Source organism: Furipterus horrens, unplaced genomic scaffold (genome assembly GCF_987537825.1).
Source record: "Furipterus horrens unplaced genomic scaffold, mFurHor1.1.pri manual_scaffold_1, whole genome shotgun sequence".
NCBI lineage: Eukaryota > Metazoa > Chordata > Mammalia > Chiroptera > Furipteridae > Furipterus > Furipterus horrens.
Window position 1 is genome coordinate 129171778 of NW_028327171.1, and position 27888 is coordinate 129199665.

The following is a 27888-nucleotide window of genomic DNA, read 5'->3' on the forward strand; positions in this document are numbered from 1 at the left end:
CACTGGATTTAATTGCATCAGCAGGGGCCAGGAAAGAGTTTGGGAAGGACCTATATTTCATGAGCTGTCACTGGGACCTGTGACAACTCAGTCATGGGATCATAACCCAGAAACCTGCATTGCACACATTTGAAAACAGAATGAAGTCCTTCACAGTACTTCTCCAGAATCCTTCATCTCCACCAGGCAGGTAACTTCCCCCTCTTCAGTCTTACCTGGAGGCCCACTCCTTCTTTGGTGTTATCTTCAACTTGCACGCCTTTCTAGAAGGCCTCACTGCACATAGCTTTCCTAAGTGAACATTTAGCTCCACCCCCTGAGATGAGCCAGGCAGCAGGGCAGCTCCTGACAGTGTCTGCTTTATGGGAGCGTGGGCCTTGGTGTGTTAATGCCAGCTGACTAGAGAATTACAGGGAGAGGGGTAGGGCCAATGAACAAGTGAGATCAGGGCCTTGTAAATGCAAGCTCTTGCTCTAGGCCTGGTAAGTCATTAATTATAAACTTCATTCATCCTCCTCTCATTTCACTCCCAGATAAACATATCCATTCATCTAGGATGATCTATTGGTTGCTTCTCCCTGAAGCAATATCTCTATTTAATTCAACTTGTGCTTGTTATATGTTCACTTCTAAACCACTGTTTTGACCTGGATCAGGACCATGGCACCTAGGATGGAAAATTTAAGGAGAGGCTCACTCTTAGGTGCTAACCTTATACTTGCATGACCCTGAGAGGGCATGTGTCCTTAAGTTTTGTGTCCCAGGCACCTCACTTGGCTAACCCCAGTCCTAGCTCTGCTTTTGATCCAACTATCAGATTGATGCAAAAGTAATGTCCAAATATTTTAAAAGAAAGTTTTAGATAGTATTTATTAAATTTGTGCCTCTTCTTATACTTTTTTGATGTCACAGTGACTAATTTATACCTTATTTTTTCATATTATCAAAGTATTGTTCATAACTGTCCACAATATTGGCACCCATGTTCGTCCCATCTAAAGACCACATTAGAAATGTTTTACTCTGTGAGTTTCATAAAGGTGCCAATGCAAGTACAGCAACAAAGTCTATTCAGAGCACTTATGGGAACAATGCAGGGACTGAAAGAAGTTGCAGGAGGTGGTTTCCCCATTTCCAAAGTGGGGATTTCAGTTTGAAAAATGAGTCAAAAGAGGGTCATCTCAAAAAACTTGATTCCGAAGTGTTGGAAGCTGTTGTCACAGAAAACCCCACCATTACCTCTAGGGAACTTTCAGAACAATTTAATGTAGCTCATACAACCGTGCTATGCCAACTGAAAAGGTTTGAAAAGGTTTCAGTAGTTGGAAAATGGGTCCCACACGAACTGTCTCCAGAAAATCTGCAACAGTGTATTGCTTGTTGTGAATCATTGCTTTCACGACACCTTCAGGCACCATTTTTTAGGCAGGCTTGTTACAGGTGTTGAGAAGTGGATCCTTTACCATAACATTAAACACTGACTATCGTGGATCAGTCGAGGAGGAAGAAGAGTTCAACAGCCAAGAGGAGGACTTCATCCAAAGAAGATCATGTTGAGTGTATGGTGGGACATGGAAGGGATCGTCCATTACGAATTGTTAGACAACAATCAAACAATTACTACTAATCTTTACTGTGAACAACTTCGTCATTTGAAAGCAGCCTTGAACCAAAAGCGACCCTTCTTAGTCAACAGAAAGGGTGTCATCTTCCATCATGATAATGCATCTTCACACAGCTCAACTCACCAAAAATTTCTTGAAAGAGCTTGGTTGGGAAATATTGCTTCATCCTCCATATTCTCCTGACCTTGCTCCTTCTGATTATCACTTGTTTCAGGGACTATAGAACCACTTTGATGGTCTTAGGTTGACATCAAGAGAAGAGGTTGAAAATGAGTTGGATTCATATTTTGCTTCAAAACCTAAAGAATTTTACAAGCGTGGCATTTATAAGCTAGTTGGCAGATGGAATGAGGTTCTAGAAAGCAAAGGAGGTTATGTTAATGAATATTTTAATAATCATGGGCTTTTTCATTTTTAAAATAGACCTCAAAATCGGACATTATTTTTGCACCAACCTTGTATTTTAAGTGGGTGATCCTTCCACACAGATTAAATAACCATGGTGAAATTCACAGAATGCAGAGAGCCCCCTCCCCTCCAAACCTTCCCTTTGATCTTTCTACTGAGCCCTGAAACATTGTGTCAGTCCATATCTGCTTCCCACAGGTGCTACTAATTTGTTGAGAGTTTGGCATAAGATGGGTTCTGATCTAGGTTTGCTCTTGGTTGTTATTTATCATTTTCTCTACAACCCTTTGAGGTTAGTGATATTATTCCAGTTTTGCAGATGAGATAACAGGCTATCAGAGGCTGTTCTTTGCCCGGCCAGGAAGATGCAGAGCCAGGGTTCAGCACAGATCTTTTTACTACCTCAGTGTTCTGTACTCATTGAGCTGCCATCACACTCAAGAAGGCATTTACCGAGCAGGGTAAAACTATTGAGTTTCTCAGTAGCTGGGGTTTGACTGTAGGGAAAGGCAAGGGGGGAACCCAGGGCCTCTACAAAGGGGCATAGAGAGGAGATTCTGGAGGTAAGGCAAAGGGGAGGTTGCAGAGGGCCCACTCTCCAATTTGACCTGTTTGTAGTAGTCTTTAAGTATGACTCGGGCTCTAAGAGTGGGCCAGAGAGAATTGGACTAGGCCCACTGAACCTCCATGGATTCCTTTGACGGGGTTAGCCCAGCCCACCTGTTTGCACCTCCCATCTGTCTTCCTGGACTCTAGTCTCTCAGTGCCTAGCTCGTGTTCTCCCCTCCTGGACACCCTTTTCCTCCTTTCAACCAGCAAAATGCTTCTTCCTCAAGGGGCACTGCAAGCATAACCTCTCTAAGAAACTCTTCAGCCTTTCGCTCTCCCCACTTTCCTTCTGTAAAATAAATAGTTCTGTTTTGCTATGGTCTTTATGCTTCCAGTTTTAAAGGATCTCCTATTGTAGGGTTGTCTCTGAAGGCTGTTTTCTATCCAGTGGGCTTGCTCCCTGCCTCTCTGCAGTGTTCCAGTGGCGCCAGGCATAAACCTGGGATTTCTTTTACCACCTTCCTAGAGAATGTTGTTTTTTTTCCAATAAAGTTATTTTAAAGAATCAAAGCACATATAAGTATATGAAATGGAAATTGAAACTCTCTTCTCCTCTCCCAGTTCCACTGGCCAGTGGTGTCCACTGTTGAGTCTGATACTCCTTCTTCCAGAGGTTTCTGTATACAAACACTAATGCACAACAGACACATAGATACATTTCTTTATATTTTCCCCCAACAATACAGTCAAACTATGCACATGTTTTGTGGATTCCTTTTTCTACTTAACAGTGCAGGGTAGCTTTGGGTCTTTTCAGTGCATACAAAATTGTACCATAATTATTACATATCTTCTGTTGATGGATATTTGGGTTGTAATGATTTTTTTCTGGTATGAACTTTCTTGTATTAAAATATTTGCACATTTGAGATATTTTTATGGCTTGAAGTCCTAACAGATGGTATTTCTGGAAAAATAATATATGTCTTTGGGTTTTGGAAAATATTACAAACTGCTTTCAAGGAGGCTGAGCAGGTTTTCTCTTTGAATCATGAATGGGATTGCTTCTCTTCACTACCATACCCAAAACTCATCAGTACTTTAAAACTTCTGATTATGAAAAGTGAAGATGAGATTTAATTGCTATTTTGATTTACATTTCTTTCATGAATTGGTAAAGTGAATTTTTTAAATATTTATTGCCATTAGTATTGCCTATTTATGTCCTTTGTTTTCCTTTTGGATTATTAGTCTTTTCCTATTCATTTTTTAAAAAAAAATAATTAATTAAATTGATTACTCTCTCACAGTTCCAATCTTTCCCCCTTTGCCCATGCCACCTAGCACTCCCACTCCCTCCTTTGTTCATGTCCCTGGGCTGGGTGGTCTGGTGTGAGCTGGGATTCCTTGCTCCCAAGATATCCCTCCATTTTATATTGACCACACATGGGTTTGGGACCAGCCCGTTCCACATGTCCACCCCTCCGTCCTTCCTACTCGTCTGGAATGAATGTGATTTCTTTAATTCCTTAGCTGTCGGACTTCCATACAGCTTGACAATTCTGAACAATATCTGTTCTATAGTTTATCTGTAATTTTGCTGTGGTTGTGGGAGGAGGTGAGCTGCATTTACTTACACTTCCATCTTGAGTGGAAGTCCTATTGATTTCCAAGAGCTCTTTATATTGGGTCATTTCAGTGTTCCTTTGTCCTATATATAGGAAATATTTTCCCCAGTTTATCTTTTAATTTGTCCAATGGGTTATTGTTGTTAATAAAAGCCTTGCTATAAGTAGGTACTTTTTAAGAATGTAGGTTTTCTTTACTGTTAAATACCAGTATAAGCTTTGAACTTTGATCTGAGTTCAAACATAGTCCACACTCTGTGAATTTAGATAAATCCCTTAACCTCTCTGAGCCTCAGGGTGCTCGTCTGCTGCTAATGAGGAATGTTGGGATTCAGTGAGACAAAGGCAGACAGTAGTAAGCATTGAAAATAATGGGTGGGATTGCAGAGAATCGCCTCTGGAAGTCAGCAGGAGGCTCTCTAGCTCAACGCTGCCTCCCTGTCTCTCTGCTGCTCTACTGTGGTTCTTCTTAAAAATGCTTCTCCTTAGCCTGGGTGTGTTGTTTCCCCCAAAACATGCCCGTCTTTTTCCTACTTAGGAAAAATCCGTGTGAGAATATTCTGGCTGTCTCCTCCTGGATTAATAGTGAAGGTGGAAAAAGAAGGCATTTCCTGAGTTACATGTCTGTTCCACCAGCCAGGCCATCTGCTACTTGACAAAGGTCACCCCAGATTCTCCCATTTACATGCCTGAAATATGCTGAACCTCATCATTTCAGCCTTGAATCAATTTACTACATTTTAATTTAGTTTTCAAGTTGTTCATTCCCTCTTTAACTCAGACTAGTAATTTCAGGGGCTGTATTATAATTTCAAGATGTTGCTTTAGCAGCATTACAAAACATTAAAGTACATTTAGCCTTGAATTGTCACTTAAGATTATTGCAGGAAATTAGGGCTTTCTGGATCATAAATGTGACAATAGATTGAGAACACAGCTTCTGTTATGACTAAATGAGGACAAAGACTAAAGAAGTGTTAAGTACACAGCCAGTTTGTGTGTGGGTGGCAAGGAACCCGGGAAATTGAGACCCGCACTGGTGGGTGTGGAGCTGGCCTGGGCTAGTGCACCAAGGAGGGGGACGCACCGTCCCAGAGCGAGGGGCACACAGAGCCCCTTCACTGCCTGAGTGGCATACTGGCTGGGTATGGGGGCTGGGGTACAGACTCTGCAGTCTGCCTGGGTTTTCTGGTCATCGCTCACCCCATTTCCATTCTCCTCTTTCTTTATTGTTATTTCTGTCTTTAGCATCATCCTTGCCCAGCTTTGCAATGCCTTTAAGGCTAGCTTCACTTGATGCTAATGTGTCTGTCATGGCTGCTGAGATTCTTATGGAACCATGGGCATTTAGAAAGTGGGAGGGAAGCCAAGAGTACCAACAGCCCCTGGGACCAGCATGTGGAGGCCAAGGAGGCCCTGCCTTTGTGTGTCTCTTTGGTTTGGGGCAGGAACCCACCAAGTTGCCTGGGAGGCTCCCTGGGAGGCTACAGGTGTTGCAGCCAAAGGGATGCACTCCAGTGACGTGACAGCCACCTACCGGCCAGGGTGCCTGTTGTAGGCAGCGGCTTCAGACTCCGCGGTCTGGCCTGGAAAGGGGGCTTCCAGCCCGCAGGCCTGCTGGCAGCGTTTATGTCATCCGCTTCTGCTCTGAGATGCTGGCTGCTGCGTCCAGACAAGTATTTTTTCCACGTGCTGGGTTCCTGTTGCAGCTTCTGCAGCCTGGTACACTTTCTTCTGGACTTGACACAAATTAAGTTTGGCACATATGAACTCTCTAACATGCAGGGCTGAGGGCCTTCTTGCAGTGGGAGGGGCACACATGTGACAGCAATTTCAGGCAGTGGGCTGGATGGCTGAGAAATCCAGCGGAAGACCTCACACCCGTGAGTAATGTCCCTGCAGCAGGTTCCTTCTGGGCTTGGTTAGCATGAGACGGAGCTGATCTCCCGGCCATGGGCACCCCCATGTGGTCCCAGGAGGAAGGGGCAACTAACCTCCTCACCTCCAGCCTCTACGGGCTGAACTCTCGTGTCAGCTAATGGCCCCATTTTACAGAGGAGATGCACAGAGTTGAAGAAACCCACCCAGAGGTACACAGGCCAAGAGCAGAACTCAGCATGGGCACCTAGGCTCATCATTTCTGCTGTCCTAGCTGTTCAGCCACCTCAGTGCTGAGCCTGCCCTGCTGTAGACTCCAGCAGCCTTCAGTCACCATGTCTTGCTCAAGTGAGACCAGGAGCTCCTAAGAACTCATTGTGTGGCCAGTGCATTTTCTGGTGAGAGGGGAGGGAAGGGCCCTTTCCCTTCCCCACTGTGAATGTGATCCACGACTCCCTGGCTGTCACACAACAGCCTTGTCATTCTTGCCCTCTGATCCTTCCACTGGCTGATTACAGGATGCCCGGTTCTCTTACCTGCCCTGTGCGTGGCCAGAGTTGATAGCCCTGGGTGGCGCAGGAGGGGGGAAGCTGTGCCTGGCACAGATGGGTTCTGAATGAATGAATGACTGGACAGTGCTCTGTCATTCCAGCCCTTGATCTAGCCTGATGGGGTTTTGCCCTTGTCATCAGAGGATTGCCTCCTGCTCTCTACCTTGTCAGGACAGGGACAAGTTCTGTTCACTCTAGACCCTATCATGTCAGTACCACTGTCTGGGGAGGATATCAGGAGCCTGCGCATGACATCCTGCTTTGGGCCTTCTGAGCCAGCCACCACCCATGTCCTGGGGCTTTAGAAACCCTTGAGCACTTGTCACGGAGGGGCCATTTGCCCAGCTGGACATTTCTAAGCAGAGTTTCCCAGATGCTGGGGAACTGGAGACCTTCTGTCCTATGCAGCACCCCTCCCCTGACAACACAGTGCCCCCCCGAGACAGGAGGTCCCAGCTTTCTACAGTTGGTCCCAAGATATGAACAGAAGGGCTTCAGTTGAGTCAGCCTTTTACACTGGAGGTCTTCCCAGGATGGCTCCTGACGCTCTGTGCCAGGGTCCCACAGTACCTTTTGATGTATCATGGTCATGTAAGCGACATCCTGGGGAGGGGAGAGGGACTCCACTATCCACTCAAATATCTCCTCCCACCTTCCCCACTACCCCCTCTCTCCATTGAAATTTCCTGAGACTATGAAGCTCAAAGGCCACGCTGTCCTCATGCTCACTGCAAACACTCCCCACAGTGCCCACACCTCGCCTCTTGCCGGACCCATGTCACTCGGAAACCCTTCTTTCCCCCTGGATGGGATCAGTTTTTGTATATCAGCCAGGGACAGCCTGGAATGAGGATTCCTGCTTCCACAGGAAGTCTTTCCTGCTTATCCCCCCAGTGTCCTCTGGGATCCAAACACTTCCCTCACACCTCTCTTTTTCTTTGTCTTTCCATCACCAGTGCATTGTATTTAACTCATCAAGCCACAGTCTTCACAGTTTGATAAGCCCACTCTCCAGGGAAATCTGGGAAGGCCTACTGTGTATTTCTGCTGCTTGAGTGGTTTTCCTTTGGACTGAGAGCCCTTCTCCAAGCTGCCCCTAGAAGATTGCCAAGTTCCCGACACAGGTCCTGAGCTGGCCAGCTGAAAGCTGGCTCCTAGGCTCAGGTGAATTCCCTTAGCTCATTACGGAAGTGCCTCTCAAAGGGCAGGTTAACAGGGAAAGAACGGTGTCACTGGTGTTGCTGCAGATGGCTGTGACTTTAAGCTTAGGGCTCCCTGTGCCTATGTCCAGAGCCACTGGTGCCCAAGGTCTGAGCCGACCAAGCACAGAGGGCCAGACTCATATTTTGACTTAATCATTGTTGTATTTTGCTGTCTAATTGAGTCATTCAAAGGAGGCTGTTTGTCATCACCAGTGCCAGCTCTTTATGGGATAGGTAGTGCCTGAGAAGTCACTATCACCTGGGCACAGGGCCCATCTACTCTAATGCTTGCCAAGTTGCCGTTTTGAGGTGCCAATAGGGAAGTTGGGGTGCAGCAGATGGGGCATAGATGGTGGATGCAGAGAGACCCAGGATTAAACCCCTGGCTCTGTCTCTTCTAGGTGGTGTCTTTGGATAAGTCTGTGTTTCTGTCTAAGTGGATTGAATGGTGCCCAGCTTCTAAGATTATTGTGAGGACTGAATTTGTAAGCACCCATACTGGGCCGTGGACCAGTCAGTCAATCCAGTGTAGACTTTTGTTTTTCTCATTCTAAATAAGAAGGCTTCTTGTTGTTTCCGGACCCTTCCATGGGGTGCTGGTATTAGAGAGGTCGCATCACAGAGCTCAGGCTGAAGATGAAAGGAATATGCATCAAGAGGGCCACTCCCCCACCCCATTCTACTCATGCTCACTGGCTCCCTGTGGGCCCCCTTCTGGCTGGGAGAGTCCTCTGAGAGGTGTAGCCAAGCAACGGGAAGGGAACATGTGCCTGCTGGGTAGATGAGAAAGCCTCTGCACAGACTTTTAGTGACTCGTCTGAAGTCACACAGGTGGAAGAACCCAGCACCCCTGATTCCGGGCTCTAGACACTGCCAGGAAATCCTGAAGGGGAAGCAAGGGAAGAGTAAACAAGGGCTGGTGGGAGCAGAGAGAGTGGGGAGGAACATGTGCTGCTTCAAAAGGCAGGAGCAAAGTTTAAAGCTTCTAAAGGAAGCTGAACTATTTCCTCCATGTCTCTTATTCATTCCACCCTTCAAAGAGAGGAAGCCAAGAATGATTCAATGCACAATCCCTTGTCTGGAAACTGGGGCTCGAGGGCCGATGTAGTCCTAACTTCTCTGGACCTTGCTCTCCTCCTTTATAAAATGAGATGGTTGAACACGATGATCTTTATTGTCTCTCCTACCTTTAAAGATGTCTGTGATTATTCAAGCAAAAATCTCATAGCTCTTACTGTTGTGATTGCGTTAAACATGGGTAGCCAGCACAATTGCCTTGGGAAGGAGGCTTGGTCTTTTCTACTTCATTGAAGAAAGAGTCTCTAATTATGGGAAAGCCAGAAGCAGCCTGGCTGCTGATTCCAGAGTAGAGGAACAGCTCCCTATCCACCTTCACCCACGGCTGCCCAAGCCCCTTCTATCTCCTAGGAAAGAGCTTCATTTATATCTCAATACTGTGAGTGAAAGGAGCTAAGAATAACCAGTATGACTCTATTAGTGTGCTAGGGCCATCATAACAAAATACCACAGACTGGATGGCTCAAACAACAGACATGTATTTCCTCACAATTTTAGAAGCCAGAAGTCCAAGATCAAGAGGTCAGCAGGTTTGGTTTCTTCTGAGGACTCATTCCATGGCTTGCAGATGGCCGCCTTCTCACTGTCCTTGCATGGTTGTTTCTCTGTCTGCCTTGTCTGCACCCTGGTCATATTGGATTAGGGCCCACTCTAATAAGCCCATTTTAATTTAATCACCTCTTTAAAGACTCTATCTCCAAGTACTGTCCCATTCTCAAGTACTAAGGGTTGGGGCTTCAACATATGAATTTTGGGAGGACACAATTTAACCTATAACAGTAACCATGACATTTATTGTGCATGCTGGAGTACTTAAAAAAAAAGTTTTGAACTTTTTTTGAAGTATAACATGCATACTGGTAAGTATACATATTTTAAGTTTACAGCTTAAACACATTCACATAAATAGGTTAAGAAATAGAGTATTATCAGTACCCCCAAATCTCCTTTTATTCTCCCAAGAGCAACCATTATCTTGACTTTCAACACCATATGTTAGCTTCTCCTGTTCTTGTACATTGTAAGTATATAATTTTTTTGTGTCTTCCTTCTTCACTCAACATTATCTTTGTGAGATTCACTCATATTGTAGGGTATGCATATATTCTGCTGATTCTCACTGCTGTTTGTTGTGTATAGTATTCCATTGTGCAAATATTTCCCAATTTGTCTACATATTTGACCACTGAGGGGCTTTTCAGCACTTTCCAGTTTGGGACTGTTATAGACACATTGCTATGAATATTGGTGACAAGTTGTTGGGGACCCCTGACCCACAGAGATCCCCTGGTGCCACGGATGAAAGGAAGACTTTCCAGGCAGCTCGTGCTAGGGGAGAGAAGGCCGGCAAATGTCTGAGAGACAAATGCCTCGATTGCCTTCCTCCAAGGTCTTTTATTGAGTGCAGCAAACTTAAGGGCAAATAGCATGCAGGTAAAGCTCATCAACCAGTGTTAAACAGTGCTGATTACAGAAAACAGATATTGTTCAGAAATAACAATTGAAGGAACAATTGAGATCTCCCTCAGGTCAGGGTGTGTTGGACGCAAAGACTTCAGATGGCCATAAGATAGGGAGGGTGAGTTCATTTTGAGTTTAAAGTTAAAACCTCTGCTGCTGGTACAATAAAGCGATCAAGTGAGGTAAAAGAGCAGGGCAAGCTTCAAAGGACATAAAGCATTTTCTCATAGCCCGATTCCCACCAGGGCCCACTGGCTACAGCATCGAGGAACATAGGCACCCAGCTTCCCTGGTTTTCCTATTAGATCTTACAGGCTTCGTTTCCTTCGCCTGGCCTACATGGGGCTCCAAGTCTCAATACTTTCCCAGGGGCACCCCAAAAACATGTCTATATTTTATGCATTTCTGTGGGTGTGTACCTGGGAGTGGAATTGCTGGGTCATATGTTATGCATATGTGGAGACTGCTAAATTCTTTTCCAAAGTAGTCAGACCAATTTACACCCCCAACAGCAGTGAGAGTATGAGCATTCCAGTTGCTCCATATCCTTGCCTATACATGTTTTTTATATTATATATTTTTATTTTAGCTATTCTGGTGAGTGTGTGATAATATCACATTATAGTTTTAATTTACATTTCCCTGAAGCTTCATGATGTGGAACATCATTGCATCTGGATAGTCTCTTTGGTGAAGTGCCTGTTCAAGTCTTTTGCACATTTTTTTCCTACTGGATTATTGGCCTTTATCTTGTTGTTTTGTAGGAGAGCTTTTTATGTATTTCAGTGAGTCCCTTGTTGATTCTGACAATTCTGAAAATAAAAGGATGGAGCTAGTGATAAATAAGTTGGGACAAGTGTTGTAAACCATGATCATCTTAGGCTATTTATATAAATGCAAATGATCAACACCAAATGTGTTCCAGTTTTAACAAGGTTTATTTAGAAAGGCAAATTTTATAATGGTACCAAGGCCTCATGTAAGAAAATTTTTTGTAGTACACAGCTTTATAGAGCTCTTATTTCTCTCTTTTCCTGAATCTTTCTGAAGATGTTCACCTTCAGAATTCAGTATTGGGAAGAATTTTTATTCCCAAATGGTGCTGGTCTGGCACCAGCTTTCCTGCTGCTGTCTACAGTCTCCCTTGGTTTTATTAAATTTCTGACACTTTAATGTTCCTCTTAGTCCACCTCTCATTTTATTAGTGAAGAAAAAGTCTTGAATAGTTAAATGACATCCCCAAAAGTCTCACAGCTACTTAGTATAAACCTTGGACATGAGTCTAAGGCTGTAGTGCTTTCTTGAGAGGCATTTTGATAAGTCAATAGTTAAATCAACCCATAAGTTCCTTTGATTGTGTGTGTGCAAGGTCATTGCAAAACAATTGATATTTGTTGAAATATTGGGGGTTGGCGGGTATGCATTGACTTGGAAGTCAGAGACTCAACCATTGATGGTGTTGGGCTCAGCGCTCACCCTATTTTCTGACCAAAAAATAAGGCTCTATGGGAATGACCTCTGATATCACTTTTAACCTTAAGTATTACATCCCAAAATATCCAACATGAGGAAAGAGAAAGTGTAGCTGCGTTTTGTTTTGTTTTGTTTTGTATTAATAGGAAACAGGTTAATAAGTATAGATTTCCTATGAAAGGGAAGGACTGTGTTGCTTTAGTCAATAAAGAGAAAGACAAGAAATCAGGCTTCAAGTAGGTAAAGTCCCATTGGCACCAGTGGTGGAGAACAGCCATGGCTCTCACTCTCTTTTATTTCAAATGGGAAAAAGAAAATGTATATTTACAGAAGGAGGGGTTCGGGTTATATCTGAGAGACTGAGTGATGTTACCTTAGGAGACTTGGAGAATCTCCTCTGCAGGTCACTAAATTAAAGTCTTTTCTTTGCACTGGTATCAGTTTCAAGAAAGGCTTCCCCACGTTGGGGCAGTCATGGCCACAGGCTTATATTTTCCTGGTATAAGCACCACCAGCAGAGTATTTCTTTTCCAGTGGTTCCAGCAAACATCCCAGGTTAGCCTGACTGGGTCCCATGCTCACCACTGAACCAGGCACTGTGACTCTTGACTATTCACTCCTTCATTATATAACTACTTCTGGGGATGGAGAGTGGAGTCCACCGCAACCTTCAGGACTGAGTCAGGGAAGGTGGTTCCCCAAAGGACTATCAGGGTGCTCTTTCTGGTGGAAGGGAGAATTTAATTCTAGGCAGGCACAAAACCTGAGATCTACTTTACCATCTGTAGTATTATGACTTATAATAAGAAATATATTTATTTGGTCTTACCCCCATTACTGGCATAGAGCTCCTAAAAATCTTTGGAATTTCCTAAGAGATAAGAGCAATAAGGTGTCTTTTGTTATGTTAATGAGGTGACTTTTGGAGATCACCAGGAGAACCAACTATGTGATTGTAAAGTTGGAAGTTTCAGTTCCCCCCCAAGACTCTGAAAAGGGGAGAGAGGCTGCTAGAGCTTGATTCCAATCACCGATGGCCGAAAACTTAATCAATTATGCCTGTGTAAATGAAGCCTCCATAGAAACTCAAAAGGATTGGGTTTGGAGTTTCCAGGTTGGTGAGCAAACAGGTAGACATGTGGGGAGAGTGGCACCCCAGAGAGAGCATGGCACCTCTGCATCCTTTCCCCATGCTTTGCCCTAAGTATCTTTTTCATCTGGCTGTTCCAAAGTCATATCTTTTTATGATAAACTGGTAATCTAGTATGTAAAATGTTTCTTTGCATTCTGTAAGACACTGCAAGTTAATTGAACCCAAAGTGGGAGTTGTTGGAACTTCCCATCTATAGCCTGTCAGCCAGAAACACCTGGGCTCGCCACTGGCGTCTAAAGTGGGGGTAAAGGGAGCACTCTCGTAGGACTGACCCCTGGACCTGTGGGATCTGAGGTTGTCTTCCAGTAATGAGGGTTAGAATTGAGCTGAATTGTAGGCACCCTGCTGCGACCCAAATGTGACAGTGTGCAGACAACCATGCTTGAGGCAGAACACTATTTTGTCTTCCCCTCAAACCCAGAATTCTAGGAAACAGAGGAAGGGAAATAACCAGTATGGTATAGCAACATGTCAAGTATTGATGTACAATCTCATTTTATATTCTAATCATCTTGTAAGGAGGATTCTAATTTCCCAATTTTGCAATCAAAGAAAATGATAAGAAAGTTAAGTAAGTTGTCTCTCAGGGTCATACTACTAGTTAGTGAAGGATCCCAGTTCTCAGCCAGGCATTCCTGATCCTAAAACCATCCTCACTACACAGTGCTACCTTCTAAACCAGGACTTTAGTGCCCAGAGCAGCATGAGTCATAAACATCAGAACTGAAAGAAAGAGCTTTGGCCATGGGAAAGGAGAAAGGGGTCTGGCTTGGTCCCTGCTCCTTTCCTAGTAGCTGGCCAGCTGGATGACTTGGGTGAGTCTCTTGCCAGCTCTGACTTTACTTTCCTTATCTACAGTTTGGGGGGAAATGGAGTTGGACAAACCTGTAAGGTGCTCCAAAGCCAAGAATGTGCCTGGTTGTGCTGGGTCTGGCCTAGGCAGAGACGTGCTAAAGGGGTTCTGCAGCTGTACTTTTGGGTTTTTAGTTCTAATATTCACTGGGTCATTCTGGTCCTCCATGCCCATGTTCCTCAACTGGGGCTTTGCTTCTTTATTCCCCTTAGATCCATCTCGCAGGCTGTACTCCACCCACCACACACCTAGACCTTGCTCCTGCCGGTGCCGCCCTCAGGTAGAGCCTTGCATGGGGAAGCACATATTCCAGAGGAGTTCCAGAGTTTCCAGAGCTGATGCCCAGAGGCTTCTGCCCTGCTTGACATTCCGTCCCATCCTTCCTGAGTTGGATTGTTTTGCCCTGAAGGGGCTATTCGGTCATCTATATCTTTCACCATCCTTTCCCAGACTCAGCTCAGTAGGCTCACAGACTTGTTGTCACTTCCAACCTAGAGACCTGCAAATTCTAGCATGACATCAGGCAGGGACCTGGAAGGAGAGAAGAAAAGTCCAGGTCCTCACCCATCCAAGGTCAGGAGGTAGTCTGCCTGGGAAAGAATGGAGCTGTTCCTGTCTCTACCCAGGTTCTAGAACAGTGGTTCTCAACCTTCCTAATGCCACGACTCTTTAATACAGTTCCTCATGTTGTGGTGACCCCGAACCATAAAATTATTTTCGTTGCTACTTTATAACTATAATTTTGCTGCTGTTATGAATCGTAATGTAAATATCTGATGTGCAGGATGTATTTTCATTGTTACAAATTGAACATAATTAAAGCATAGTGATTAACCACAAAAACAATATGTAATTATATATGTGTTTTCCGATGGTCTTAGGTGACCCCTGTGAAAGGGCTGTTCGACCCCTAAAGGGGTCATGACCCATGGGTTGAGAACCACTGCTCTAGAACAACCTGAAGCCACTCTATTCTATGCACATCTTTCTTGGTTGGAGTTGGGAAAGTTGGTGGTATCTGATTTTTCTTCTGTAAGTGCACAATCATTATTCTAAGTACCATTACCCTAAGCAATACGGTGATGTATATGTGTATATTTTTGTGTTTGTGTGTGCATAAAAGGGCAGACCAAGAAAACCACAAAATTCATTTATAAAAAATTACCATATGTATTTATTCTTACATGTTTAAACTTCAGTCACCTTCAAAGTACGCTCCATTTTATGCAATACATCTATCAACATGTTTTTTCCATTGATCAAAACAGTTTTCAAATTTGTTGTTTTTGATGCCTTTTTTGCTTCAGCTCTTCCACATCAGTAAAACATTTCCCTTTGAGGAGTTTTTCCATACAGAGAAACAAAACAAAGTCACTGGGGGTGAGACTGGGTGTATAGGGAGGGTGGGGCATGAGAGTCATGCCGTTTTTTGGCCAAAAACCGTTGAACACTTAGCGGTGTAGGCAGCTGTGCTTATAAATCACCCATCATTAAATGAGCAAATGCGTTGAAAGAGTCTTCAAAAAAATTCACTGAAGCCTAACACAGCCTCTCACAGCAACGCCAGCTGGTACACTGATACAGATGGGCCCCTAGAACACTCATCTAGTTGGGAAAGCCTGTACTACAAGGGGCCCACCCTCCAGAAGATAATTCCGGTTGGGGGGGGATGTCTTCTCATATAATCAGAGTAGTAGGGCTAAAGTTTAGTCAGAAATTCAGGATGAGACTTTGGCATATTTATTAATAAGATTTTCTTTTTTTCAATAAAGGGGTATTGATACCCTGCTGTGCCATACTAGGCAAGGGTTGCTGGTTGGGACATGGCCATGCTCTTCAGGTGCTCACAGTGAGCCAGGCATGGACATTCATCATTAAAACAGTATGGTTGTGCTCTCATGGAAGCAAGGACAAGGTCTGGGGAAGTTCTGTTTCTTTTAACAGTCAGGGAGCCCTTCCCAGAGGAGAGGATACTTAAGTGGTAGGAGTTTCTTGGAGTATATCTTGGGCAGAGACCTGGGATATCCTAGAAATATGAATCCCTGGGAAAAACTGAAGCATGGGCCTCAGGAGGGAAGTGGTTGCAAGGTTCAGAGGACAGGCAACGGACAGGTCGGTGAAGGGCATGGATGTGATGCTGAGAAGCTTGGGATGATAAAGCATAGGTCACATGTCAACTGGGTATCTTTTTAAAATGCAGATTCTAATCAGCAGGTCTGGGTTAGGGCCTGAGATTCTTCATTAGTATAAGCTCTTGGGGGGTCATAGCCACACTCTGAACAGCATGAGTAAAGGCAGCTAGGTATCATAAGGACTTTACATAAAGGAATGATTATAATCCCTTGAATTTGTCTGCCTGGAAAGACTAAAAAGTATAGGTACACTGTCTAATTTGTACAATATTCCTGTCACCCATAATTTTTAGATTAGAATCCTGGAGTATAGGGAAGTTAAACAACCAGAAGTTTATACCTGGAAAGGCCTCAGAAGTCTTAAGTCAAACCTTCATTTTACAGGCAAGGAAACGCGTGTCACCTCTGAGGCCACTCCAGGTCTGAAAGCCCAAGCTTTTGTGATTTGAATTTGTTGCTCAATAATATAGGCCTTTAAGACAAAGGTTGGATAAAATCTTCAGTCCATCCTGGGAAAGATCCCAGCCTTGCCTTCTTCCCTCACTTAAGCTCTGGGAGAAGGTACAAGGATGGGATTTTTGGAAGAGAATGTTAACAGACATGAAGATAGGATGCTGGGGTGATGTACTTGAATTTGTAAACATCCTGAATTGGAAGATCTCAGATTTTAGGCTTTGTGTTTTACACTCGTTTACTCTGTAACCTGAACCAAATCAGACTCAATGTAATGCATGTCACCCTTTTTATCTGTAAAAATAGGGCTAACAGCCCCCACCCAATCTATCTCACTACTTGGTTAGGAATGTCAAGTTGGCAGATTTTCCCACATGTTTTTTGTATCTGCCATGTGCCAGACAACTATGCCAGCCACTGCAGACATAGAACAGGACAGACCTCACCCCTAACCCCATGGGACACACACATCTGAGAAGACTGGTGTGAAGGACACACATTCTAAGTTAAATACATCCAAATGTACAGAGTGCAATGGGGGCTTATAGCATTGGATTCAAACGTGATGTCTCAGATGGCTTCTAAGAGGAAGTGGTATTTTAGCAGAGAAATGAAAAATGAGTAAGAACTAGCAAGGTGAGGAGAAAGGAGCCTGGCTGGGCATAAACAAAGGCAGGAGGGAGTTGGCAGGTTCCAGGAAGTGAGAAAGGGTTAGGTATTGAGACAGGGCCACATGTTTGGAACAGACCTGGTAATCAGGGCGGGTGGTAGAATGGGGATCCTAAAGGAATAAACTAGGTCAGATCTTGCAGGACTTTTTAAGAATTTGGGACTCTATCCTAAGGTCAGTAATAAGCCATTGAAAGATTTTAAGCAAGGGGTGACGTGAACTTTTAATTTATGATAATGGCTTGAGTGGAGAATGGCTTGGGCAAAAGTAATTTTGAAGAAAACCAGTTAGGAAGTTTTTGCCTCATCCAGATGTGAGATAATGACTGCCCCAATTCAGGGAGTGGCGGTGTAGATAATGAAGAGGAGACAGATTTTGGAAGTACAACTGACAGGCTCAGGGATTGACTGAATGTGGCAGTGAGAGGAAGGAAGTGGAACAGGACGACTTGTAGGTTTCCAGCTAGAAAAACTCGTTGAGTGGCAGTAGAGTTTATAAAGATGGGAAGCAGTAGAGAGAGAGCAGGTGGGGTCGGTGGCTGGTCATTAATGCAGTTTAGACATGTTTCATTACAGGTGCCAATAAGCTCTCCAAGCCATGATGTTGTTAGGGATCTGACTGTGGATATCTACTGAGGCTGGCAACATTGATTTGGGAATTGTGTCTCCCTAGGGATGGAATTTCAACTCTGAGGTGTGGAGGAGGTGCCCAGGGAGAGTGAAAAGAATGTAGAGAGCTACAATAGCACCTGAAGGTTCTCTGCCATTTGGTGCTCAGTATGTGAGATAACAGGTGGGGAATAACATTAAAAATTAAGTCAGGATGCTATGATTATTGGACTGGACTGGATTTACTATGTATGATAACATGTACATCTGACAGTTACTGCTGAGCTTGGATATGTGAGATTATAATTAATGTCCCTCAAAGTTCTTTTTGCCCCTATTAAAAGAAAATTCCATCAGGAGGAAATTATTTTTATCATGTCATGCAACAGTAATTTCATTTTCAAATCATTAAAAGGGAGGCATTCTCATCTTATTGTTCTCATATAAAACCCTATCTGAGAAGCCCAATACCATCTCTTCAACTCTCCTGAGAGCTTTATTGATTTCAGTTGAGACCCTCAGCTCTAAATCAAACACAGTATGAGCCCAGCCCCTGCCTGAACCTTTTTTGGTATCTCTCCCTTCCGCTGATTTTATTTCTTGTCTCCTGTTCTGGCATTTGGCTATAGATTGTTCCAGGAATTTTTGAGTAGATAACAGGGAGCTGAACTCATTTTTAAATTTACTTTGAAACCAAATTCTAGATTATATTTATGCGGAGGGGAAAAGGCAGCCTGTAATGGATGAGAATAGTCTCCAACTCCAAATTTAAATGAATTTTCATAGGAAAGTATACTTCCCCAAGACTCTTTCTGTGCATGGGAGTAAGGGTGGGATCAAGGTTCTTGTCTCCCATAAAATAAATCTAATCAAAAGCAGGCCTTCTGCAGGAGTGTAGCCTGTTAGACTCCCATTCAAAGCTCGTTTGCCTCTTTGAATTCCATCAAGCTCTTTTTGTAGTAACGGGTTTATTGTGTTCACCTTGAAAGTGAAACGGCTTTCCCTGTCATAGGATGTGTTCCAGGAGGTCTTTATTTCTTGATAGGTGAGATTCTGTTCTTCACCATGACACTCACAGGAAATTTACTTCTGAACTTGGGAGCATTTGAATTGAAATACCTTAATTTGGATTTGGGACTCAGAAAGCATTTAATTTTTGATCCTTTGAGGGGTCCTCCAGCTGAAGGCAGGCAGCTACGGCTGTCTGGGACTGACTTCTGGCCTTGCCCTATCATTTAACCTATCCATACCTCAAATTTCTTATTTAATAGCAAAAAATGAAGTAGTGGCCACCTACGTGCGGCTTATTGTAAGGCTTAAATAAGCAAGTGTACATTAAATGCTTAGAACAGTGAGTGAAATACCCATGCTCTGTATTAATTTTAGCTGGCATTCTCTTCAGTCAGATAGCTTATTGGACTGTGTAATGAGTAGTATAAGCTGCCATTCATCTCAGTGCTTTATGTGCATGTATCTCCTTTAGCTTTGCTTACAATAACTCCATGAGGTAGAGACTATTATTTTATCCATTTTACAGAGATATAAGTCCATGATCACACAGCTGGGAATAGCAAGGCTGAGTTTTAAACCCAGGTCTGTCTGACTCCAAATTGCTGCCCTTACCCCTTAGCGCAGAGCCTGTGGTTATGTGGGCACAGGGCACCAGGTGAGAGTGTGGGTGTGTGCCCAAGGGCAGAGTGAGGATGGAGAAAGGAATCAAGGATCAAGGTCATTGGGAGTGGAGGCCTTCTTAGTCTAATTCAGCATATGGTCAGGCAGTTATGCCCCTTGTCATTCCTCCTGGAGAGGAATTGTGTGAGGCTAGGGAGTTGGGGAGGGGCTTGGGATGTCTGTCTTCCTGTTATTGGGCATTTTTTCTTCTTGCAATCTTGCCTTCTATCAATTTACTCCTTTATTACAGCCTCTACCTCTTGCTTCTCTAGCTTCTTTAAACCCTAAGCACTCGTGTGTATGTGTGTGTGTGTGTGTGTGTGTGTGTGTGTGTTGGAGGAGGGATAAATGAGTCAGGGCCTTAAGGCAGAGTGCTGGGAGCCCCATTTCCAGGTATGGGAGAAAACAGTGGCCTGGAAACATTGGGACTTAAATTCTGGTTCTCTCTCTGCTATTGATGAGCAGGCTAATCCTGGTAAAGTCATGGAATCTTTCTGGGCCTTATCTGTGAGTTTAGGATTGTAAAGTGTCTGACAGTCTTCTAGCCAGACTTCCCCCAGATCTCTGATGTCTGGGAGATATCTTGATGGCAGTGAGGATGTTGGTGGGGAGGTACTGGAGGGGGTGATGGAAATGGTGGCGATGGAGGTGGAGGTAGTGGAGGTGGTAGCAATGACGGTAAGGTCAAGATGATCATGGAGGTGGTGATGGTTGTAACTACGAGCCTGTACCTGGCAGCAGGCACTATACTTAGCACTTTACATTCATTATCTCATTTAATAATCCCAGTAGCTCCTGTTATCTCTATTTTATAAATGAGAGCCTAGCTTTACAAAGTAAAACTGATCATCCCCTGGTAGATGGAGTGGCCTAGATGAGATGAAGCCAGAGAGGCCAGGACACATTATAGGAAAATCTGTGATAGGCATAGAGCAGGAGGGGAGAGTCAGTCAGTGTCTAAATGGAAATGTAGACTTGTAATTGCAAGATTTCATTCTCCTGAGGCCACACAGCATATTTTATAGAAATAGTCTTTTACCACCTTTACCAGATGCTCTTCTAGGTACTTTCACTTCATTTCTTTGTAGGCTTCCCCTGTATTGAAGACCCTAATCCTTATGCTCTAGGTCTTGTCCTGCAGCTTCTCTGACAGAGACTTACAGCATCTTCATGGGGAAACCATGATTCAGAGGGCCCCTGAGGGGAATTCCTTTGGAACAAGTGAATGTCTCTGGTTGACGTGGCTTTTCTATTTTACCTGCTGACTCTCTTGCCTCTGTTTGTATCCCAGGAGGCCATCTTGGAGAGAAACAGGACAAGAAATGAGTTTTTAGTGTAGAGAACTTAGGGTCTGGCATAGCACAGAAGGGTAGGAGACTGAAGTTTGTGACCTCTGAAGGCACTTCTAGAACCCAACACTCCTCATCCCTGTCTAGGCATATTGGTCTTGGAGGTTCTTGGGTTTCTCAGGCCTGGGAGTTTGGTTCTTGCTTGAATGAGAAGGTGAGCCCTTCTTTCAGTTTCCACTCTCCCCTTTCCTTCCCCTCAGGATGGGGAATAAAAATGATCCAGGCACGAAGTTCTGTATCAGGAGGGTTAGAGCTGACCCCTTTGATTAGGGAAGCTGGCTTCAAATTGATTCTATGTCCATTAGGTAAATGCATGAATATTAAATGCCCAGCTCCTCACCTGGGACCTACAACATCCTTGATCCCCTTTACTACCCATGTTTATTGAAAAATTCCTATGTAAAGATTTTCTGTTACATGCTGAGAATACAACAGTGAAGACGGAGAGCCCTGCCTTCTTGGAGTTTATGGTCTAGTGTGTACTCTAATGCTATGACAAAAGGGGCAGGAGTAATAAGCTGGTGAAGTCATTAGAGAACTGGGTGTAGCCTTATGGAGACAAGGAAGGTTTCCTAGAGGCAGTGACACTAAGCAGAAACTTGTAGAATGAGAGCTGCACAAAGCATGGGCAGTCAGGGTGAGAGGAGGAGGGAGAAAGGGACAGAGGAGGAGAAAGAGCAGAGGGTAAGTAAGACATGGTCTAGGCAGAGAGGTCAGCACAGAGGCCTGGAGAACAGAGAGAACAGACTGGGGGCTGCTTGCCCCACCTGGGCCTGGCCTGCCTCTGTCACAGGCACTCAGTGCTGGTTCTCCTAGCGCCCGAAGTCCCACAGAGGGAGCACAAGTGGCGACCTCGGCGGGGAGAGAGGTGAGGAGCAAGATAAGCAGGCATGTTGACTTGTCTCCACACTTCTGAAACTCCAGTGTTGCCTCTGCTGTGTGCACCTGGCCTGAGTGCTGTTTCATCTGAGGGCTGCCTGATTTCACTGGGCTCTGAGAAGGGCTCATGACCTGTGAAAACACCTCCAGACTGGGAGGCCCTATGCTTAGACTCTTGGCCTGTACAAATTTGGCCACTTCATTCTACTTATCTGGGCATTCTGGCTCACCAGAAGACTTATCTCTAAGGTCTTTTCAGTGCTAGCATTCTGGGGTTTTATTCTCTCCTATTTGCTTGGAACTAAATTCTATTAAAAACTGTAGCCTTTGAGCATTAGTTAGTGTTTACAAGTGTCCTGGCCAGTGCTGGGTGGTCTGAGTTGATCCACTGGAGGGGTAGCCCAGCCATCACATGATCTGCAGCTTCCCTGGTAGGCATGGGGGTGCCATGGTGGCACCAGGGCCCTCATGACCACCAGCCACTCCTGAGCCGTGTGTTCCAAGGGAAGAAGCATCTGACTTTACCTGTCCTGCTGAGAAACAGCTATACCACACATGGGGACTTTAGTAACAGTAGATTTAGAAGACTGTTGGCATAGAAAGTCCCACACAGGTGCATACAAGGAAGATCCACATAAAAATATTTATTTAGCAGGTTCCAGTGAATCATTTACCATGCATTATGAAGAAACAGTCACTAAGCCACAATGATGACCCTAGATGCTGCTTACTTCGAGTGTAAGTGGTTGTCCTAAAACTCTCAGACAGGAGGACTTATTTAAGAAATCCCTATCTGCTATTGTAGTAATTTATAGTTTTTCTTATACTGAAGCTTGTAGGGCAGAGAGAGATGGGTGGAATGCTGAGAAAACTATAGGCCATTTGAAATCTGGGTCCCTGGCGTCCAAGTAGTGTTGCAGCCACAGTGGGGAGACAGTCCTTTCTTGGGCTCCATCAAATAGCGAGAGCAAGGACAGGACATCAAACAATCTGTCTTCTTGGACAGAAGCAGGCATCTGTGGCCTTTACATCATTGTACAGCTGTGGCCTGGGCCATTCTCTGAAAACCAAATCCCAGCAGCTCTTCTATATCTTCCTATAGAACATTTCTCAGTAGGAAAGAGGGCAAGAAGGCAGATCAGTTCAAATCAGGGTAACTAAGCTGATGGGTCACTGGGAAATTGACCACAGGGTATTCAGGGCCAGAGGACATGGGGCATTGAGATGGCTTTCATTGCACAGCCAACACCCATGTCCCTCACATGTCTGTGTTGCTTCTAAAGCCTCTCCACTTTCCTTTGACAAACTCGGCAATGAGTGGTGACCATGTCCCAGGCAGCCACCTGTTAGCTATTAAGGAACTTGCTTGCAGCTGATTGAGTTGCCATCTCAAAGTCACCCAGGAAATTAATGGAAAGGGAGAGGGTGTGTGCTGGTAACATAGGCAAGGGCTGCATATGGCTTGGTTTATGGTGATCTTGGGAAAAGATGGAGGGAAGAAAGAGGAATAAAAGCAGAAAGAAAAGAAAGGACAGATGCCAGTGGTTTACCTGCTGGAGAAATGCATAAAGAAAGAGGAGAAATGGGGTAGGGGGTGGGGAGAAGTAGGGAAAAGGAAGAAGAGAGCAAGAAGAAGGACAAAGGAGAGATGAAAGGTGGGGGACATGACCTGGGGAGGGCTGTGCTCAGGACTGAGAGGGACTGGCAGGGTGGTTGTCATGCAGAGAAACTAGAGGGAGGGGTTCTTAGTCACAGTCCAGACTGCGGACACTCAGCACAATGCTTCAAAAGGAAGCATGCGACAGTGACAGGACCTGAAAAATGCCCGCAGGTTTGGGCTCCACCTCAGTTAATCTAGTGGTTCTCAGATTTGCGTATCAAAGTCCATCAGCAGGCCTGTTAACCCCAGACTGCAGTGCCCCAGCTCCAGACTCTGATTCAGTAAGTCTGGTTTGGGGTCTGATGTGCATTCCTAACAAGTTCCTAGGTGAGGCTGATGCTACTGTTCTAGAAACTCCCCTTTGAGGACCACTGTCTTAGAGGTTAGAGACTAAATCAAGGTCAGTGTCAATTTGGAGTCTTTGTGTTGGACAAAATCAGTGAGTGAGATCCATGTCTCAACTGGCTGGCAGAAGCAGATTGACAAACACAAAATATAAACCGAGGAAGTCCTAAAACCTTTTATTAGATAGATTTGTCTCTTCATGGCTTTTCATTCAACTAACCATACACTTACTTCCTAATGGCATTTGCTATTTAAACATCAGTTGACAAGCAGATGTTCCTCACCTTACTGTATAGGAGTTGATTTATTGTCCATAAAACTTGATGGAGTACTGTATTTTCTAGCCGTCTTCATTTTTCACTTCCTGTCTCCACCCACCCCTTTGTTCTGGTCACTCTGAGCCTTGCAGCTCTCAGAAGGTGAGCTGTCATAGCATTTCTCCATCCCTTGCTCTTGATGTGTCTTTGACTGGCTGCTGTTTTCCAGGCTAACTTTTCATCTCCTTTAATTTTTCTGAGTGTTCCACCTTGTATGAAGGTTCAGGTAGACCTTCTCATTGCTGCCATAATGCTCTGCCCAGACTATTCTCATAACCCTTTGCAAAGTCACCAGCTTTTTATCTTCAGTGCCTAGGACAGTGTCTATAATAGATTCCAACCAATCAAGAAATGTTTGCTGAGTGAATAAATAAAGTCCAGAGAACTTAAATGGTGGGGTGTGGGGGTGGGGATGTCGAACTCCTGCTCACTATGGACAGGGTTAGAGAGAAGTTAGAATACTGGAGCAGGCAGAGTGGTGGAGAAGCTATACTAATCACTGGAATCCTAAAGCATACTCAATGCCTCACTTGGCACCCCAAGGCTTCAATGATTCAGTGAAAATGGGACTCCACCACCAGGTGGAAAAGCAAATCTTTTGGAGTTCTTTATATCACAAAAAATATATTTGCTTGGGGAAAGATCAAATTTCCAGACTTTTTCTGTTTAGTACTACCTAAATATTCTTTTGTAGCAGGTGCTTATGTAAGGTACATACATGGATAGACAGACAGATGGGTGGATGAATGGATGGATGGATGAAGTCTGAAGAGGCTTGATTACCAAGTCATGACCTAGAAACATATTTTGTTTTCTGAACGTTTTTCAGCTCTCTTTGACTAGACTTCAAAAAAGAGTGGGGATGGGAATGCTTGTGCTCCAGAGCTTTGTTTTATATCTGTTCTCAAGGGACCTGGTTCTAAAACTGAACCCAGACAGTGTGTTGAGAAGATGTGCTGGCTTTCACTGTGGTCTGAAGTGAACCAGCCTCTCATTGCATTCCATTCTGTGAATGGTCAGCCTTGAGCCTAAAACTGAAAAGCAAAACTACATGTCAATATGATAGGCTTGGTTGTCAATTTCATGTAGAATCCACAGTTCTGAGCAGTATGGCAAGGTGAAGGGCATCCTGCCACCCTGACCTGTGAGCTCTTGAGTGAATTAGTTCACTTTAGTTCTGACATCTGTAGGACAAGGGAGTTCTGCTGTAGGTCTCTTCCATTCTCTGATGACTCTAAGAGGAGTTCTGTGTACACACAAATAGCTCCCTTCACTTTAAAGGCTAGCGGGGATAAAATGGAGCACTGTCAGCTCCAGATCCTTAGCAGTTTTAGGAACTGAGCCTGAGCATTGTGGGAGGCAAGGGCCGAGTCCCCGTCATGCCAACACATCTCTGGCAGCATAGCTTAATGCACCTCTGAAGACTACACCAAACAGGCTGACTTGGACGCTATTGAAATGTCATGCTTCAGTGTGGGATGTCGCTGGACATCTGTATTACTTCTGTTTTTTAAACAACTTCACTCTGCCGAGAAAAAAATCTGTGTCATTGTCTAATGGCTCTTGTCATTTTAGTGTACTGATCAGAGAGGAAAAATGGAAATACTTTATGTGGAAAAATAAGTTAAAATATGAAGATATTTCTTAACCCAGAGTGCAAGGCTCTCTGGAGTATAATACAGATCTATCAATAATTCAGTTAAAACTGTTTATCTGCTTTACATGACTGGGTTCAGTTCACTGATCTTCATTCAACTTCACACCAAAGTTATTTACCTGCAGGCTGCATATTACACCACATAGACCAAAGTGTTATAGATTTTTCCAAATGTAATATACAAGTCCAAATTGATTGCAGCCAAATGTAAATTTAGTCAAATCTTTAATATGCTCTATTAAGGCATGAATAAGACTTTAAAGCTTTGTCTCACTTATAGAGTAGCTGGGACTAGAGTTGGACAGGTTGCAAAGAGCCAGAATAAAAACACCTTTGGATGTGATGTTTGTTCTCCACAATGTGTCATCTAAAATAATGAACTTTTTTTCCCAAATGTAAATGTGAACCATTACCTGCCCTTATAAAATGACAGATTTTATAAGGATGCTGGTTTGATCCCTCCCACTCCTACCCCAGCAGAGGCTAACCTCTATTACATTGCCCACGGGCACACACCTCTCATTTGTTACTGGCTGTACCTATACAGCCAGTGCTCCATTTTTCTAGAACAAAATTATCTTTCAAAGCACAAGAGGAAAGGCACCAGCCATTTTCCCCACCTCTGCTTGAGGTTGAGGAAGTATATTTTAGCAGCCTTGCCAGGTATTTGGCACAATCTATGTTATTCCAAAATGACTAGGCAAGGTTTAGAATGAGCAATGCTTTCAGAATTATTTAGGCTTTAGACAACTTGTAGTCCCTTATATGGAAGGCTTACATGAAAGGACTAGGTAAACATGCTCTACAGCATGGCTGAGAATGCGTACTCAGAAATAAGATCAGGAGTTGGCTTTGGTTTCATCGTCAGAATCTGAGGATGACAAATACAGGCTAGGAAGGGGTTGCCTGGTTGGACAGGACTCTCTGGGTATGTGGCTGGGAAGGGGACAGTTAGGGAAATGTGCTGTAAGTGTAAAAGCTACACTGGGTTTCGAGGACTTAATATGGAAAAAAGAATGTAAAACATCTCGTAAATAACATTAGGTTGATTATTCGTTGACAGTGCATGTAAAAAGATAATATTTGGGGTGTATTGGATTATAGAAGCTGTTATTAAAGTTGATTTCCCCTCTTTTTATTTTTTGACTGTGGCTACTTGAAATTTTAACATTACATGTGTTTTACATTATATTTCTACTGGACAGTGCTGCTTCACATCCACTTCACATAGTAGAATTATGGACCCTGTTTACTTTCTTGTGTTTTCTATGTTTTTCAAACTGAAAATATGAGAAACAGACTCTGTATGTCTTTGAGAAACAAGTACATATCTTCGATTTTGAAGTTTGGTAAGCATGTGTCCTAGTTATAGCACATTGGCACCTAGCCTTCTCTGAGACTCAACTTTACCTGTGAAATGAAGATAATAACAATTTTGATCTTACCAGGTTATTACCAGAAGTGAGAAATGCATAGGAAATTAACATAGAATACTTAACCTGAATAAGGAAAACTCAATAAATATTTGGCATTATTCTTGGCTATACGTCAAGACTTGTCCAATGACTAATATTTAATCCCACTCCATTTCTAACTCAGCTCCTTGTCTCTCTTGTTTTCCATGTTGGCATCTGGTGTCATATCTACCTACTTCTACACCCAGAAAGCAGAGATTTCCCTTCTTTTTCTCATCATTGAAGAACCTCGGGCCTGGTTCCCTATGTTCTGCTACTTGTTCAGACTAAGGTGTTTCTTACTTATCTACATTAGCTCATTTTGATTTCAGAGCAAGAATTCTGTCTGAGCTACAACTGCAAAACAGGTCACAACTCTTCATCAGCCTGTCCCTTGCCTCATAGCAGGATGTTGAAGTCTTGTTATTTTTGTTTTTGTTTTTTTAACTAACCTCTTCTTCTTTTGATGGGATGATCAATCAAGGACATTTGATGCCAGGCAAGGGGGTGGTGGTGAAGTTAACAGAAGAATAAGGGTCATGCACATAGGAGATCAATGGAACAGAAGCAAAGACAGGATAGGAGAAGAACTCTTTTATAACTTCTCTCCACTTGCCCACAGCCCTGCTTTCTTTTCTCACTGTTTTTCTTGTCTGGCTTTAAAAGCTGTACTATGTTCAAACTGTGGTAAGTACAAGCTGGTTTTATTGCCTTTCTAGATCCTTGCTACCTGAAGTACAGCCTTTTACAGTGTAGCACAGTATATATCTAAACCTTGTGCTCAATTTCCATAGTCTAGGAAATAAGTCCTTAGATGAAGATGGCGATACTTGTT

The 27888-nt window shown here is 43.8% G+C and overlaps 1 protein-coding gene across 1 annotated transcript in view; it reads left to right on the top strand.

The window, feature by feature from the left end:
- GPR39 (G protein-coupled receptor 39) overlaps positions 1-27888 on the top strand; it is a 215984-nt gene that overhangs the window by 184730 nt on the left and 3366 nt on the right. The gene's annotated exons all lie outside the window — the stretch shown is intronic.